The sequence below is a fragment of the Nyctereutes procyonoides genome, unplaced genomic scaffold (assembly GCF_905146905.1).
Source record: "Nyctereutes procyonoides isolate TBG_1078 unplaced genomic scaffold, NYPRO_anot_genome, whole genome shotgun sequence".
NCBI classification, from domain to species: Eukaryota; Metazoa; Chordata; class Mammalia; order Carnivora; family Canidae; genus Nyctereutes; species Nyctereutes procyonoides.
Genome location: NW_026575128.1, coordinates 19672996 through 19688467, shown reverse-complemented (window position 1 = coordinate 19688467; position 15472 = coordinate 19672996). Strand labels below are relative to the sequence as shown.

Genomic DNA, 15472 nt, shown 5'->3' with positions numbered 1-15472 from the left:
TATATAAAGAACTTATACAACTTAGCAACAACAACAAAAACCCAAAAAAATCCAATTAAGAAATGGGCAGAAGACATGAACAGACATTTCTCCAAAGAAGGCATGCAAATAACTTACAGACACATGAAAAGATGCTCATAATCACTAATAATCAGGGAAATGCATATCAAAACCACAATGAGATATCACCTCACACCTGTCAGGATGGCTAAAATCAAAACCACAAGAAATACCAAATGTTGACAAGGATGTGGAGAAAAAGGAACGCTTGTGCACTGTGGATGGGAATGCAAACTGATGTAGCCACTGTGAAAAACAGTATGGAGTTTCCTTTATTTTTATTTATTTATTTTAAGATTTTAAAAATTTATTTTTTCATGAAAGATACAAAGAGAGAAAGGCAGAGACATAGGCAGAGGGAGAAGCAGGCTCCAGGCAGGGAGCCTGATGTGGGACTCGATCCTGAGACTACGGATCACGCCGTAGGCCAGGAGCAGGTGCTCAAGCGCTGAGACACCCAGGCGTCCCCCCTTTATTTTTATTTATTTTTAAGATTTTATTTATTCATGAGAGACACACAGAGAGAGAGGCAGAGACACAGGCAGAGGGAGAAGCAGGCCCCATACAGGGAGCCCGATGTGGGACTCGATCCTGGGTCTCCAGGATCACGCCCTGGGCTGAAGGCGGCACTAAACCACTGAGCCACCTGGGCTGTCCTGGAGTTTCCTTTAAAATTAAAAAAAAAAAATAGAATTACCATATGATCCAATAATTCCATGACTGGGCATATTCCCAAAGAATACAAAAACACTAATTTGGAAAGGTATATGCACTATTTATAATGGCCAAATTTGGAAGCAACCCAAATGTCCATCAGTAGATGAATGGATAAGGAAGGACTATATACATACAATAGAATATTACTCAGCCATGGAATGAAATTTTGCCATTTACAGCAACATGAATGCATCTAGAGAGTATAACACTAAGTGAAATAAGTCAATCAGAGACAAATACCATTTGAGTTTACTCATATGTGGAATTTAAGGAAAAAAAAAGGAACAAAAAACACACTTTTTTTTTCAGACTCTTTACTATAGGAAACAAACTGATGGTTACCAGAGAGGAGGTAGATAAGCACTGAGTAATGTATACAATTGTTGAATCACTATGTTGTACATCTGATACTCCTATAACACTGTATGTTGATTATACTGGAATTAAAATCTTTAAACATATTTTTTTTAAAAAAATTAGGTGAAATTCGAAGTTCAGTGTCATAAATAAAGTTTAGCATTATTAAAGACTGTCCTTCACACTACAACAGTATTGTTGAGTAGTTGAAACAGAGGCCATATTGCTCATAAAGCCTAAAATATTTACTATCTGGTTCTTTACAGGAAAAGTTTGCTAACCTCTGGCTTAGACTATCACCTGAAGTCAGGAAGCCCTTCTCTTGCTCCAATTATATGGCCCGTATGCACAAACAAAACTGGGACCCTTCTCAGCAAGAAAGGAGAGGGGAGAAGAAATGGATTTGGATAGGCAGTCAACAGTGTCTGTTTGGGTTTTTTGTTGTTGTTGTTGTTTTTTAAGATTTATTTGAGAAAGTGAATGGTGGGCAGGAGTAGAGAGGGAGAGAAAGTCTTATCCAGACTCCTCACTGAGAGGGAGCCCAACACGGGGGCTCCACCCTGAGATCACAACTTGAACTGAAACGGAGTCGGATGCTTAACTGACTGCACCACCCAGGCACCCCAACAGTGTCTACTTTATGTCACCATACATCTTCTCTAGAATTTTCAATGAGCTCTCTCAGGACAGCTTCATCTTTAAGTGTTCATAGGTAATGGCAACTCCTGTTTCAATTGGAAATTAAAAAGTAAGCTGGTTTTCACAATCCTTCAGGCTAGGCAGAAAGTTTGGTTTAAGGATTAATGTAATTGTTTCTTCATTGTTTACAAAAGAAGTCCCAGCTAGCGTGGCACACAAAATTCCCTGTGTCCTGTTTATCCCTGCACATCCCCTGCCACCTCCAGTACATGACCCTGTTGCTTCTACCACTGTGAAACGCTTAAGATTTCCTGAATATGCCACGCCTTTTCCTGCCTCTTTGCTTTTCTCCACGCTTTTACTTCTACGCAGAACACTCTTCCCTCTTATCCACATGGAAAATCTTTAGGTGAGACTTTAAGGCATAACTCAATTGTTATTTTCTCTGAAAAACCTTATAGCATCACATTTGGGGTTCCATCTTACTTTGGTGTCTTTGCTGGGGTTTCTAAAAAGAAGAATCTGAGACAAGGTTCACATTCATATTCACTTGGACATGATCTCAGGGGACAAAATTTGGGGGTAGAGGACTAGAAATAAAACAGGGTAACCAAAAAATCAGTACAGAGGTACATTACTGATCTGGTTACCTTTATAGGCAATAGAGGCCTAGGAGAGTTTCTAAGAGGGAAGAGTTAGGAGTCATTCGCTGCCACATAGATGGAAGGAAGCAAATTGTCCCCTACTGATATTGTTGCCTTAGGGCCTATTCACTCTCATACTTCCATGTTTGCAAAGCAGAAAAGCCCCAGGGTGGAAAGTAAGAGGTAGTAGCTATCATCTATCAGTCACATTGCCCAACTGGATTGAGGTCAGCGTGAGAGATGTCTAGTATACTCCACAATGTGTGTCACCCAGGTCTGCTAGTGGCCTGCCTTACATGTAGTCTATCAGGGAGCCTTCAAGGCAGTAGCTGACAGCAATGCCCACAAAAGATCTGACACAGGAGTGTTAGAGAAACAAGCAATGTTCCCTTACCAGCTGCAATTGCTCTGAAGGTCATAATTAATATTCTTCCTCTCTCTCTCCCACCACTCTGCTTCACCCAAGTTGCTTATCTGGTGGCTTACCCACTTCTTCATCTTGGAGGGGTGAAAGCCCTACGTCGCTGTAGCCTGATTGGATAAAGGCTGTTGCATTTGTCCGTTTATGGTTATCAGCGGGTGTGGAAGCATCTTGCTACTCAACTTATCAGTGTAGCATGATGTTCTATAGAAAGTCAATGTTCTTGTGGACCACACATACTGTGACAGAAAGCCGGCAAGTTAACATAGCTCTGGGGCAAGAAATGAGTATGTTCTGCTCCCCTTCCCACATAAATGATAACTGCTTTTGCTCCTTTTTACTGACAGGGATTGAGAAGAACCTAGTCATTAAAGCAATAACTATGGACTGGGTGCCAAAAGCTATGTGGTTATCTTTTATCAAATATGCCACATCTGGCACAGCAGCTGTGATGAGGATATTCTTAGATTAAATTCATAGTAGTCCACCATAACTTTCTATGATGGATCTGGTTTTTGCAGTGGCTAAACAGGCTAAGTAGGTGAGTCGAACAGAGATATGATGGCTACCAACACCTGCACATCCCTTAAGTCTTCAGTGGGGACACTGGCCTCTATATTTCCTTTCAGGATGCTATATTCCTTCAGATTCACTATCTTAGCCAGTCAGAATGTGCAGCTTCAGGGGCTTCCACTGGTCCTTCCACTTATAATAATTTTCACTGCACCAAAATGAAGTTTCTTCTAGTTTCTAAGTATATCCCTTCCAGTCATTCACTTGGAAACCAGGGAGATAAGCAAAACCGGGTCTATGACTTCATGGGAGCACTGTGAGAGGAATCTGACCTATCCGGTTTCCTTGTGTGTGTCCTTTTGGAGAATAATTGGAAAAATATTTGGTGTATATATATATACTTGTTCTACTAGTGGTGGGTCTCAGCCTCCCCTTCAAATGATGAGTTTCAGGTCTGAAACTTGCTTGATCTGTAAAGTGAGTGAGAACTTGTGACTTTTCATGGAGACAGCTGGCATCAGCCTTCGGTTCAGCAGCTGTTGACTGTTTCTGGTTATACATATAGGTCAGGTAACACCCTAGTGGATGCTCATTTAACGTGCCCTGAGGAACACCATGGTCTATTAATCATCATCACAGAGTCCTGTGGGTGAAGATTCGCTGGTTGCCACTCTGACCTTGCAGCCCATTATTATAATTATGTACACTTCCCTTCTGTCAGTCATGTGCTCTATCTGGCCTCTGCTATTTTGGATTTTTATCAGTCCAATTGATTTTGGGGAGCCCAGTTCCACAGCAGCATCTCTTACTGTCAACTGCAGTGAATAGCTATGAATGAGCTTTTCAAAGATGCCAATGGTACCTTCTTTACTGTATTTCCAACTGCCTTGGAGATGGGTATGTCTCCTGGGCCCCCTCACAAGGAACATAATCAGATGGTAGATTCTCAGGTCTTATATTTTAAATTTATTCTAACCTCCCTGAGCCTTCTGACACCTTCCTTAAGGCAGTTAGGGCACTTCTAGAATCTCTCCTTCATTTCCTATAGCCCTTCATTCTATCCAAACGTTAGAGAACCATCTCAGCAATATATTAGGACTAGCTCCATGTTTCCTTGCTATGTCTTGAAAGTATTTTTCAATGTCAATAAATGTCAATCTCAATCTCTCCCATCCACCTTTATATGCTGCCCACCTTGGCCCAACACTTTAAAAATTCATTCCTACACCTGTATCCTCAGTCCTTCCAGGTAAATTATTAACCAGGTCTTACTATTCTTTGTTTAATTATAGGCAATTGCCTCTTCTGAGGTTTTTGTAGTGTCTCAAAAATGGGAGGCTATTCTTCTCAAGTAAAGCACACAGAGCCACTTGTGCTAATGCAGAGTTCAAAAGAATCTGGGGGTTCGAATTCTGACTTGCCCACCTACATGCTACAGTTGCAAGTCTTAGGGGTCTTTTCTTTTCCTACCAAGACCGTTCCTTTGGCATAGGGGACTTGTCAAGGCAGTGTATTCAGTCTCCTTGTAGCTATACTATCTATCAGTCTTAGATCTGATTATCAGCACAGTTTTCCCTTAGGTGCAAAAGATAAGTACGTCTTTAAATACTGCTTTGGAGGCGTTCTGATTTTCACAGCCTGTCTTGAACTGAAACTTGGTACCTTGAGCCTATTTTTTTTCTTTTTAAAAAAGTCTTCAAAAGCTCTCAACAAAAGTGAGCCAATCCCAAGGTCTTACAAATACTACTGTCTTGAAAAGATGCTCAACATCACTAATCATCAGGGCAATGCAAATCAAAACCACAGTGAGATATCACTTCACTCCTGTCAGAATGGCGAAAGTAAAAAAGACAAGAAATGATGAGTGTTGGCGAAGAATGCAAATCGATATGGCCACTGTGGAAATCAGTATGAAGGTTCCTGAAAATATTAAAACTAGAATTATCATATTATCCAGTAATTACACTACTAGGTATTTAACCGCCCCCCCCAAGATGAAAACACTAATTTGAAGAGATTCATGTAACACAGATGGACCTAAAAGTATAATGCTAATTGAAATAAGTCAATCAGAGGAAGACAAATATCATTATGATTTCACTTATATGTGGAATTTAAGAAATAAAACAAAGAAACAGACTCTTAAATGGTTGGCTGCCAGGGGGGAGGTGGGGAGAGATCTGGGGAAAGGAGATGAAGAGATTAAGAGTACAGGTACCCTGAGGAGCCCTGAGAAATGTATAGCATTGTTGAATCATTATATTATACACCTAAAACTAATACAACTCTGTATGTTAATTATACTTGAATTTAAAAAGTACCTGTCTTTAAATTGTTCAAGGACCATTCCCAGTCCATAAGCTAATGCTTGACTTTCCATCATTACTTATTCCAAACATCTGCCAGTGGAAACCTTAGTGATCCTGAGTCAGGCTAGGGGTTATCACTACCTACACTTTCTACCTGCAGTGGAAGTGTCCAACTGGCAGGGGATTCAATTCCAGAATCCTTTCCTGATGGTCTGCTTTCTAGGTCTACTCCTCATATCAAACATCTTATCCTGAGTTCCTTTGAAAGGCAGAGTCTAAGACAAGGACTTGGATGCAGTTGGTTTACTTTGGGAAATAATTCCAGAGGACAGGAGCAGGGGGGTAGAGGATTCTGGAGAAGAATGACAAATGGAACAAAAGAAAACCAATCCAAAGATGAACTATTGAGCTGGTCAATATTGTGGCCACCTGGAGCTTGATCTTACTGAGGAGGCCTTTGGGAGCTGCGTGAATTATGTCTCAGAATCATCAGAATTATCTGACACAGAAGAGGAGATGATGGATTCACTGGCTCTACATCTCAGTGATAGAAGGTTGCCTCACTGAGTGTCAGCTCCCTCACCCTCCCCAGCCTATGCCTATGCCAAAATAGCTGGACGGGCTGCAGGCATTCCACACGGTGGTAGCAAAAAAGCCCTTACTGCAAAAAAGCAAGAGATGATCTGTGCACTTGATGCAAGACCGTGGCAGCGCATATGTAGTTGGTTATGGCAGAAATGACTACAGAAAAAGGGGAGCTAAGAGGTTGTAGGGAAGGAATAAAAGATGTCTCACACACACACACACACACGCCTCTCTTACTGTGCTAATCAGACTATATCACAGTTATTTCCTCTGTGTATCTGTCACCAATCCTAGATGCTAAGTACTTTAAAAAGAAGGACATGGGATACATTGGTATTATATGCCTCTTGAAGTGATACATTGAGAAGAAAACATCATGTCTGCTACATCCTAGATCTGATCATAAAGAAACATCTGACAAACCTAAATTGAGAGATATTCTACAAAATGTATTGCTTGTACTCCAAAAAGATGTCAATGTCATGAGATAAAGACAGTGGAATTATTTCAAATTAAATAAAAGCTGAATGCAACATATGGCCCAGACTTTTGTTTTGCTATAGCCAACATTATTAAGATAAATGGCAAATTTTGAATATGATCCATATATCACACAACACTTTTGCATCAATGTTAATTTCCAAATTGTAATAATACTACTCTGGTTATATAAAAGAATGTTCCTGTTTGTAGGAAATATATGCTGAAGTATTTAAGAGTAATGGACCATCATGTCTGAAAGTCTCAAGAGAAAATGTAATAAAATATTAATATTTGAGGAATCTTAGGTGAAGGATATGTGGAAATTTTCTATTTCCACATAGAAATATGGAATAACTATTGCATAGTTATTGAAACAAAGGTCTAAAATTATATGAAGATCGAAATTTTAAATTTTAAACAAAAGATGTGTTTGTGTATTTATCCACATAGGTGTGTGTGTGTGTGTGTGTGTGTGTGTGTGTGTGTAACACCTAACAATGCCAAGGACAGGTTTCTAGGTGACCTAGCACTTCATTTTCCTGCAACAATTATTCAGGATACCTGCTTAAGATTTGAGCTCTTTTTTACTCTATGCTAGTATGTAATTTTCAAATGGAAACTGTACTTTAAGGGAGGCCTGGGTGGCTCAGCCGTTGAGCGTCTGCCTTAGGCTCAGGGTGTGATCTTGGGTCGGGGGATTGAGTCCCGCATCGGGCTCCCTGTGAGGAGCCTGCTTCTCTGTCTTTCTGTGTTTCTGCCTCTCTCTGCGTCTCTCATAAATAAATACATAAGTCTTTAAAGAAAGCTGTACTTTAAAATTTTACCTTGATCAAACATTTAAAGAAGAAGTTATACCAATTCTCTACAATCTCTTCAGAGGATAGAAGCAGAAGAGATAACTTTCTAAATCATTCTGTAAAGACAGCATTACCCTAATATCAAAACTAGACAAAGATGTTACAAGAAAAACTATAAAAAACTATTTTAAAAAAAGAAAAGAAAAACTATAAAAACTATAAAAAAAGAAAACTATAGACCTATATCTGTCATGAACATAGATGCAATAATCCTCAACAAAATATTAAATCCAACAGTGTATAGAAATAATTATGTACCACAACCAAGTGGGATTTGTCCTACGTATTCAAGGCTAGTTCAACATTAGGAAATCAATTAATGTGATCCATCATGTCAACAAGCCAAAAAAGAAAAATCACATAATCATATCAACAGATTCAGAAAAAGCATTTGACAAAACCTAACACCCACTCATCATAAAAACTCTCAGTAAACTAGGAGTAAAGGCGAACTTCCTTAACTTGATTTAAAAAATTACAAAAAATCTATAGCTCATACTTAATGGTGAGAAACTAAAAGCTTTCCTACTAAGATAAGGATAAGGCAAGGATATTTCCTCTCACCACACCTTTCTTTTTTTTTTTTTCTCACCACACCTTTCTAACATCATACTGGAAGTACTAGCTAATACTGTAAGACAAGAAAATGAAATAAAAGGTACACAGATTGAGAAGGAAGAAATGAAACTGTCTTTTTGCAGATGGCATGATCATCTATGTAGGAAATCCAAAAGAATCAACAATAAAAAAAAAAGCTCTGTGAGGGATCCCTGGATGGCTCAGTGATTTAGCGCCTGCCTTTGGCCCAGGGCGTGATCCTGGAGTCCCAGGATCGAGTCCCACATCAGGCTCTGCATGGAGCCTGCTTCTCTGCTTCTCCTTCTGCCTGTGTCTCTGCCTCCTTGTCTCTCTGTGTCTCTCATGAATAAATGAGAGTCTAACAAAATATGTACAAAATCTATATGAGGAAAAACTACAAAACTCTGAAGAACAAAAATAACTAAATAAGTGGAGAGATATTCCATGTTCATAGAAAGGAAGATTCAATATTGTCAAGATATTAGTTTTTCCCAACTTGATATATAAATCCAATGGAATCCCGATAAAAATCCCAGTAACTTATGTTATGAACACTGACAAATTAATTCTAAAGCTTATATGGTGAGATGAAAGACCCAGAATAACCAGCCAATAATGCAAGAAAAGGGCAAAATTGGAGAACTGAAGCTATCCAACTTCAAGACTTACTATAACATTACAGAAGTCAAGAGTGCGATATTAGCAAAAGACTAAACAAATATATCAAGAAACAAAATAGCCCAGAAATAAACCCAAATATATACAGTTAACTGATCTGTGACAAAAGAGCAAAGGCAATACAATGGAGAAGATAGTCTTTTCAACAAATGATACTGAAACAACTGGACATCTACATGCAAAAAAGTGACTCTAGACTCAGCCTTACACCCTTCACAAAAATTAACTCAAAATGAATCACAGATTTAAATGGAAAATGCAAAACTATTAAACTCCTAAAAGGTAATATATGAGAAAACCTAGATGAGAAAACCTAGATGACCTTGAGTATGCTGATAACTTTTTACATACAACACCAAAGGTATGGTCCATAAAAGAAACAATGGATAAGCTAGACTTCCTTAAAATTAAAGACTTTGGCTCTGTGAAAAACAATGTCAAGACAATGAGAAGAGGGGTGCCTGGGTGGCTCAGTCAGTTAAGCATCTGACTCTTGATTTTGGACTAAGTCATGATCTCAGCGTTGTGAGATCCAGCCCTGTGCCTGGCTCTGTGCTGGGCATGCAACCTGCTTAAGATTAATTTCCTAAAAAGGAAAAAAAAAAAAAGACAAGGCACAGATTAGGAGAAAATATTTGCAAATATTTGCAAAACATATCTATTAAAGGATTGTTATCCAAAATTAACAAAGAAGTCTTAAAATTTGACTATAAGAAAGCAAACAACCTGATTTAAAAAAAATAGGCCAAAAATCTTAATAGGCACTTCATCAAAGATACACAGATGACAAACAAGCATATGATGCTTCACATCATATGTCATCAGTGAAATGCAAATTAAAACAATAGTGAAATACCACTACACACCTATGAGAATAGCCAATATCTGGAACACTGACAACAGCCAACAATGGGTAGGGTGTGGAACAGCAAAAACCCTCATTCTTTGCTGGTAGGAATGCAAACTGGTATCTTTAATTCAGTTTTTGTTTGTTTGTTTGTTTTAAGCTTTTTAAAAAATTTATTTGAGAGTGAACACGAGTAGTGGGGAGGAGCAGAGGAAGACAGAGAAGCTCTGCAGGGAGTCCAATGCAAGCTTGATCCCAGAACCTTGGGATCACAACCTGAGCTGAAGGCAGAAGCTTAAACAACAGAGCCACCCTGGCACCCCAGTACCTCTACTTTGAAAGACAGTTTGTAATTGAATTTAAATAAAATATTTAAAAAAAAGAAAGACAGTTTGTTCATATCTTACAAAACTAAACTCTTACCATATGAGCCACCAATTGTGCTCTTTGGTATTTATCCAAAGGAGTTGAAAATTTATGTCACACAAAAACCTGCACATTGATATTTACAGCAGTTTTATTCATAATAGCCAAAGTTGGAATCAACCAAGATGTCCTTCAATAGGTAAATGTACTTCCAGACAATGGAATTTTATTCAGGGCTGGAAAAAAAAAAAAAGAGCTATCAAGGCATGAAAAGAACATGGAAGACTGTTAAAGGCATATTACTAAGTTACAGAAACCAATCTGGAAAGGCTACATATGGTATGATTATATGATGTTCTGGAACAGGCAAAACTATGGAGACAATAAAAAGGTCAGTGGTTGTCAGAAATTGTGGGGTTGGGGGCTGGAAGGGATGAACAGGCAAAGCACAGAGGTGTTGAAAATACTCTGTGTGATACTATTATGATGGATGGATGTCATTTTTATGTGTAATAACCCATAGAATACACAACACCAAGAGTGAAGCTTAATGTAAACTATAGACTTTGGGTGATAGTGATATGTCAATGTAGGTTCGTCAGTTGTAACAAATGTCCCACTCTGGTGCCAGGTGTTGATAAATAGGGGAAGTTGTACACATGTTGGGGCAGAGAGTATATGGGAATTTTGCTGCAAATCTAAAACTGCTCTAAAAAAAAACAACCGGAAAGTGTCTAAATATGAAAATATTGAATCAATGGACAAATAGGCAACCATCAATAAAAATATAAAGATTATATTCTTGTGCAAGTTGAAATGAAATATCCAAGTGAAAAGGTAAAAAACTATATACTTTGGAATTTACTAAAGAGGTTATAGGTGGGAAGAGAACAAAAATAGTCCGAGAAGGAATTAGCTGTTTAAGGGAAGGGAGATGAATTCTCTAAAAATGGAATTAATAATAATTTTTTTAAATGGAAAAAAAATAACAAGGATGATGTCTTCTCACTCATGTTTATATTCCTAGCACTTAATAAATCACCTGGCATTTATTAGGTAAAACCTTGCTGCTGTTGGTGACCATAGAGAAAGCCCATGGGGTAAGGAGCCCATGTGGAGAAAGGCAGGCCAAAGCCAGAAATAAGGGACGGCCCTGAACTCACTGATGCTTGAAAATAGTTAATTCTCAACTTCCTTTCACATAAACTAGTGAATTCTTTTTTAGCCTGAACTCGTTTGAGTCAGGACCTGAGCTTGCAACCAAAAAGCACCAGTACCAACTAACAAACTAAAACAGCTGGTTTGTTCTGCTCAAGGGTGTCCCCATGTTAGCGAGCTACTTAAACTGAATTTAAACAAAGACAAATAGGTCCTTTGCTTAATCTTTGTGTGGCGTCCCAGTATTAGACTCACCCCAGGACTAGAATCTTCTTTGCGTTCAACTCCTGTCTCCTGTGTCTTCCACAGGTGCACCTGAGAGCTAGGCCAAGCTCCTCTCTCTAGTGCGACACATGGCATAGTCATGTTGTCTCTTACCTCCTTCTCACATAACCTCTGAAAACCTTTGTGTGCTGTTGGCACGGAGTCAGCCCATCCTCTACAATTTTTGTATTTTTGAGCTACAGTTTTTGAGACTACAAAAACCATGCTGTGCAGCTGTGTAAAGAGGATGTGAATGTCTGAGACTATCATCCACCCATACTAAAAAACAATGCTGCGAATGCAAACCCACTGGTGCTCTGCAATGTGGGAAGGAGGAAGGTCCCAGGGACCCAGACAGATTGGGTATCTTTTCCTCATATCAAAAGTCATCATTTCATTATATAAGACCCTGGCATCTATGTCTAATGTTAATGATATGGTTTAAAAACTTTTGTCAAATAAATAAATAAATAAATAAATAAATAAATAAATAATTTTGTCATGTAACGACAAAAACGTACATAATATACCTTTTTGGAAATTATCTGCAATATAAAAAATCCAATCACAAAAAGAATATAGTTCAAAAAAACAGAAATACAAATGGTTAATAAATATATGATAAGGTGCTAGATCCCATTCATGATGAAAGAACTGCATATTAACATAACAATGTTGTACCATGCTGACTACCAGCCTGGCAAAGGTTACAAACAGGCACTCTCAGATACATGCTGCTGGTAAGAGCACAGGCGGGCACAACCTTTTTAAACGGCATTTTCCTAGTATCTGTCTGAATTTCAAATATATTTACTCACTGACCCATTGATTCCATTTCTAGAAGTCTGCCTTAGAGATATATCACATAATCAGGCAAGATTATATGTTACAAAGTTATTATAGCAGTGTTTGTAATAATGAAAAAGCTAAAATTATTCTGATTGTACTTCAATAGACAGTTAAACATACTACATAGTACATCAAAACTATGAAATATTTATATGATGTGGACAGATTGTTTAGTGGTGAACACTAATTATAAGGTGTGTGTGTGTGTGTGTGTGTGTCATTTATGGGATTTGTGGAGAAAAATCAGTCATCCTTAAAGTGATGTGGCTTCTGGGAAGTGGAATTTGAGAGGAAAAAACAGGGTAATTTTTTTTTTTATTTCCCAACTACTTCTATTTATACAACACACATAGTTTTATAATAAATTTTTAATCACAATTTTGCATTACAACACAATTCATTAAACAATAGAAAATGCAATTATACTTCGCTATAAAATTAAAAAGTTAATTAAAGCTCACATGCCACTGTCATAGTAGGTGGTATTTTAGGACGATAATTAAAGTACGAGAGCAGAGTAAATAAAAGCATATAAAAGTGAAATTAAAAGGTTAGTCACTTTTTTTTTCTTTTTAGGGAAAAAGAGAACGTGGTGAGGAGAAGCAGAGGGAAAAGAGAATCTTAAGCTCTCCACGATGAACGCAAATAAAAGCATATAAAAGTGAAATTAAAAGGTTAGTCACTTTTTTTTTCTTTTTAGGGAAAAAGAGAGAACGTGGTGAGGAGAAGCAGAGGGAAAAGAGAATCTTAAGCTCTCCACGATGAACGCAAATAAAAGCATATAAAAGTGAAATTAAAAGGTTAGTCACTTTTTTTTTCTTTTTAGAGAAAAAGAGAGAACGTGGTGAGGAGAAGCAGAGGGAAAAGAGAATCTTAAACTCTCCACGATGAACGCAGAGCCTGAGGCGGAGCTTGATCTCACAGCCTTGAGATCCCCACCCTGAGATCACGACGTGAGTTGAAACCAAGAGTTAGACACTCAACCCACTGTGCCCAAGGTTAGTTACTTTTTAATCTACATTAATAGATTAAATGAATACAAATAGATTAATACAAATACCAATAAAAATGAACTACTGAATCCTATTTTATGAAAGCAAGTTCATTGCATGGAATTCTGTTTTCACTGGCTAACAGTGAAATCCCATGTCTTCAAGTTTACATCTTCTGCTGCCCTTCCATTGCCACCATCGGTAGAGCAGTAGGAAGTATTTTGCAAGATCACAGATATATAATTTTCCCCACTTCCTATCCCTGCCCTAGAAAAACTCCGATTCTTTGGACTTATGGCCAGGGGCTCTGGTATTACACAGTGTGCCTATGGAGGAAGCATCACGTGTTATAGATGGGGCACTTATTCTTTCCCTGTTTCATAAGCAAGGAAATAAGGAGGGTAGGAAATGCTTGAATTGGTTGTGATTAGAAGGTGGAACTAAGCGTCCTCAGTTATACTCCCGGGAGGAGACTGGGTATATAACACAGGAAAGAAAGGGCACAAACACTGAGCTACTGAGGGAAGGTGGCTAGACCAACCATATCAAGGCCTTGGTACTTGGGACTGGGTTTAGGAATCGTTTATTAAAGTGTTTCCATGTTGGGATCCCTGGGTGGCGCAGCGGTTTGGCGCCTGCCTTTGGCCCAGGGCGCAATCCTGAAGACCCGGGATCGAATCCCACGTCGGGCTCCCAGTGCATGGAGCCTGCTTCTCCCTCTGCCTGTGTCTCTGCCTCTCTCTCTCTCTCTGTGACTATCATAAAAAAAAAATAAAAATAAATAAAAATAAAAAATGTAAAGTGTTTCCATGTCTGTCTTTTTTTTTGTTTTTTTTCATGTCTGTCTTCCTACCAGGCTAAAAGTTCCTGGGGCACAACTAGCATAATGATTGCACATAGTAGGCACTCGTTAAATATAGATTGGAATAAATGGGTGGATCAATGAACGAATGTTCGAGACAGATGAAACACTCAACAGAGAGTTTTACAAACTCCCTAAATGAGAGGGGATAAAAACATACAGGTGAAGTGAAGGGGGGGCGGGGCGATGGCAGAAAAGCATGCCAGGAAGAGTTAGAATGATAATCCTGCGCTGTCTCGATGTCGTGGGGAGCCTTATGCTTGCACAACCTAGGAGAACCAAGAGAAATGAACGGTCGAAGTCAGATAGCTGAAAGCTAAGGTGGAGCATGCTCAGATTTCCCCCAAAGAAGGGGAACTCCAGTGTTTCTAGTAAAGGAGAATTTTGTAGAGTTGCACCCATGGTAAAACTCCCACAGAGTTCACATAAAATAATTCATGCCATTTGTCTGTTCAGATGCTATTATTCCAAACCAATTATGGCTTCTCTACAATCTACTTTCCTAAGCAACCGATCCGCACTTTAGCCCCAGAGGCAAATAACATCTAGAGAAACTTCAGGGCGTCCAGGAACCTCCTGGCACATCCAGGAGCAGAGCTACTGCTGCTGCTATTATTGCAAATAGGAATACTCTTTTTTTTCCAAAAAAAAAAATGTTGACAAATATTCTTCTTCTTTTTTAAATTTATTTTTAAGTAATCTCTACATCCAGCATTGGGCTCAAACTCACAACCTTGAGACCAAGAGTTATGTGTTCTACTGACTGGGCCAGCCAGGCGCCTGACAATTCTGAATATTCTTATCACCACCATTACCATCATCACCATAACCACTACCATTAACTTAGAGTGAAATCCTCCCATAGCAAATCATAACTTTAAAACATGTCTGGGATCCAGGGTGTACCTCTTCTCTTCCTCCTTTGGGTGGTAACCAACAGACAGGTGGGCAAAGTGAGGTGAAATATTTCCTGTTGCTGTATCTCTATCACTAAATCTCTGGCTATATGATCAGAAATAAACAAGAGAGACAGAAATTGAGAATGGAGAAGACCTTACAGAACCAGATACATTCTGGATTTTCAGAGATTCGGTCTGGGACTTAATACCTCCAGGACTTTCCCTTCTACTCATTCCATCTCTCATATTTACTTCCTTCTGCTTGGCTTCACTCTCTCCTGTAACAGATCGGCCTTTTGCACTGCAGAAAACATATCTGCCAGCAGCCTTGGGCTTATATCATCCCAGTTATCTTTCCCAGAAGAGAATATATTTTCTCAGCTTCATTTTGGA

At 38.7% G+C, this 15472-nt stretch overlaps 1 protein-coding gene across 1 annotated transcript in view; it reads left to right on the top strand.

The window, feature by feature from the left end:
- LOC129520937 (COX assembly mitochondrial protein 2 homolog) overlaps positions 1-13121 on the top strand; it is a 31872-nt gene extending 18751 nt beyond the window's left edge. Inside the window, exon 3 of the transcript XR_008666710.1 lies at positions 13027-13121. The gene's annotated coding sequence lies outside the window, so the exon portion shown is untranslated. The remainder of the gene's footprint in view (positions 1-13026) is intronic.
- The last annotated feature ends 2351 nt before the right edge of the window (positions 13122-15472 follow it).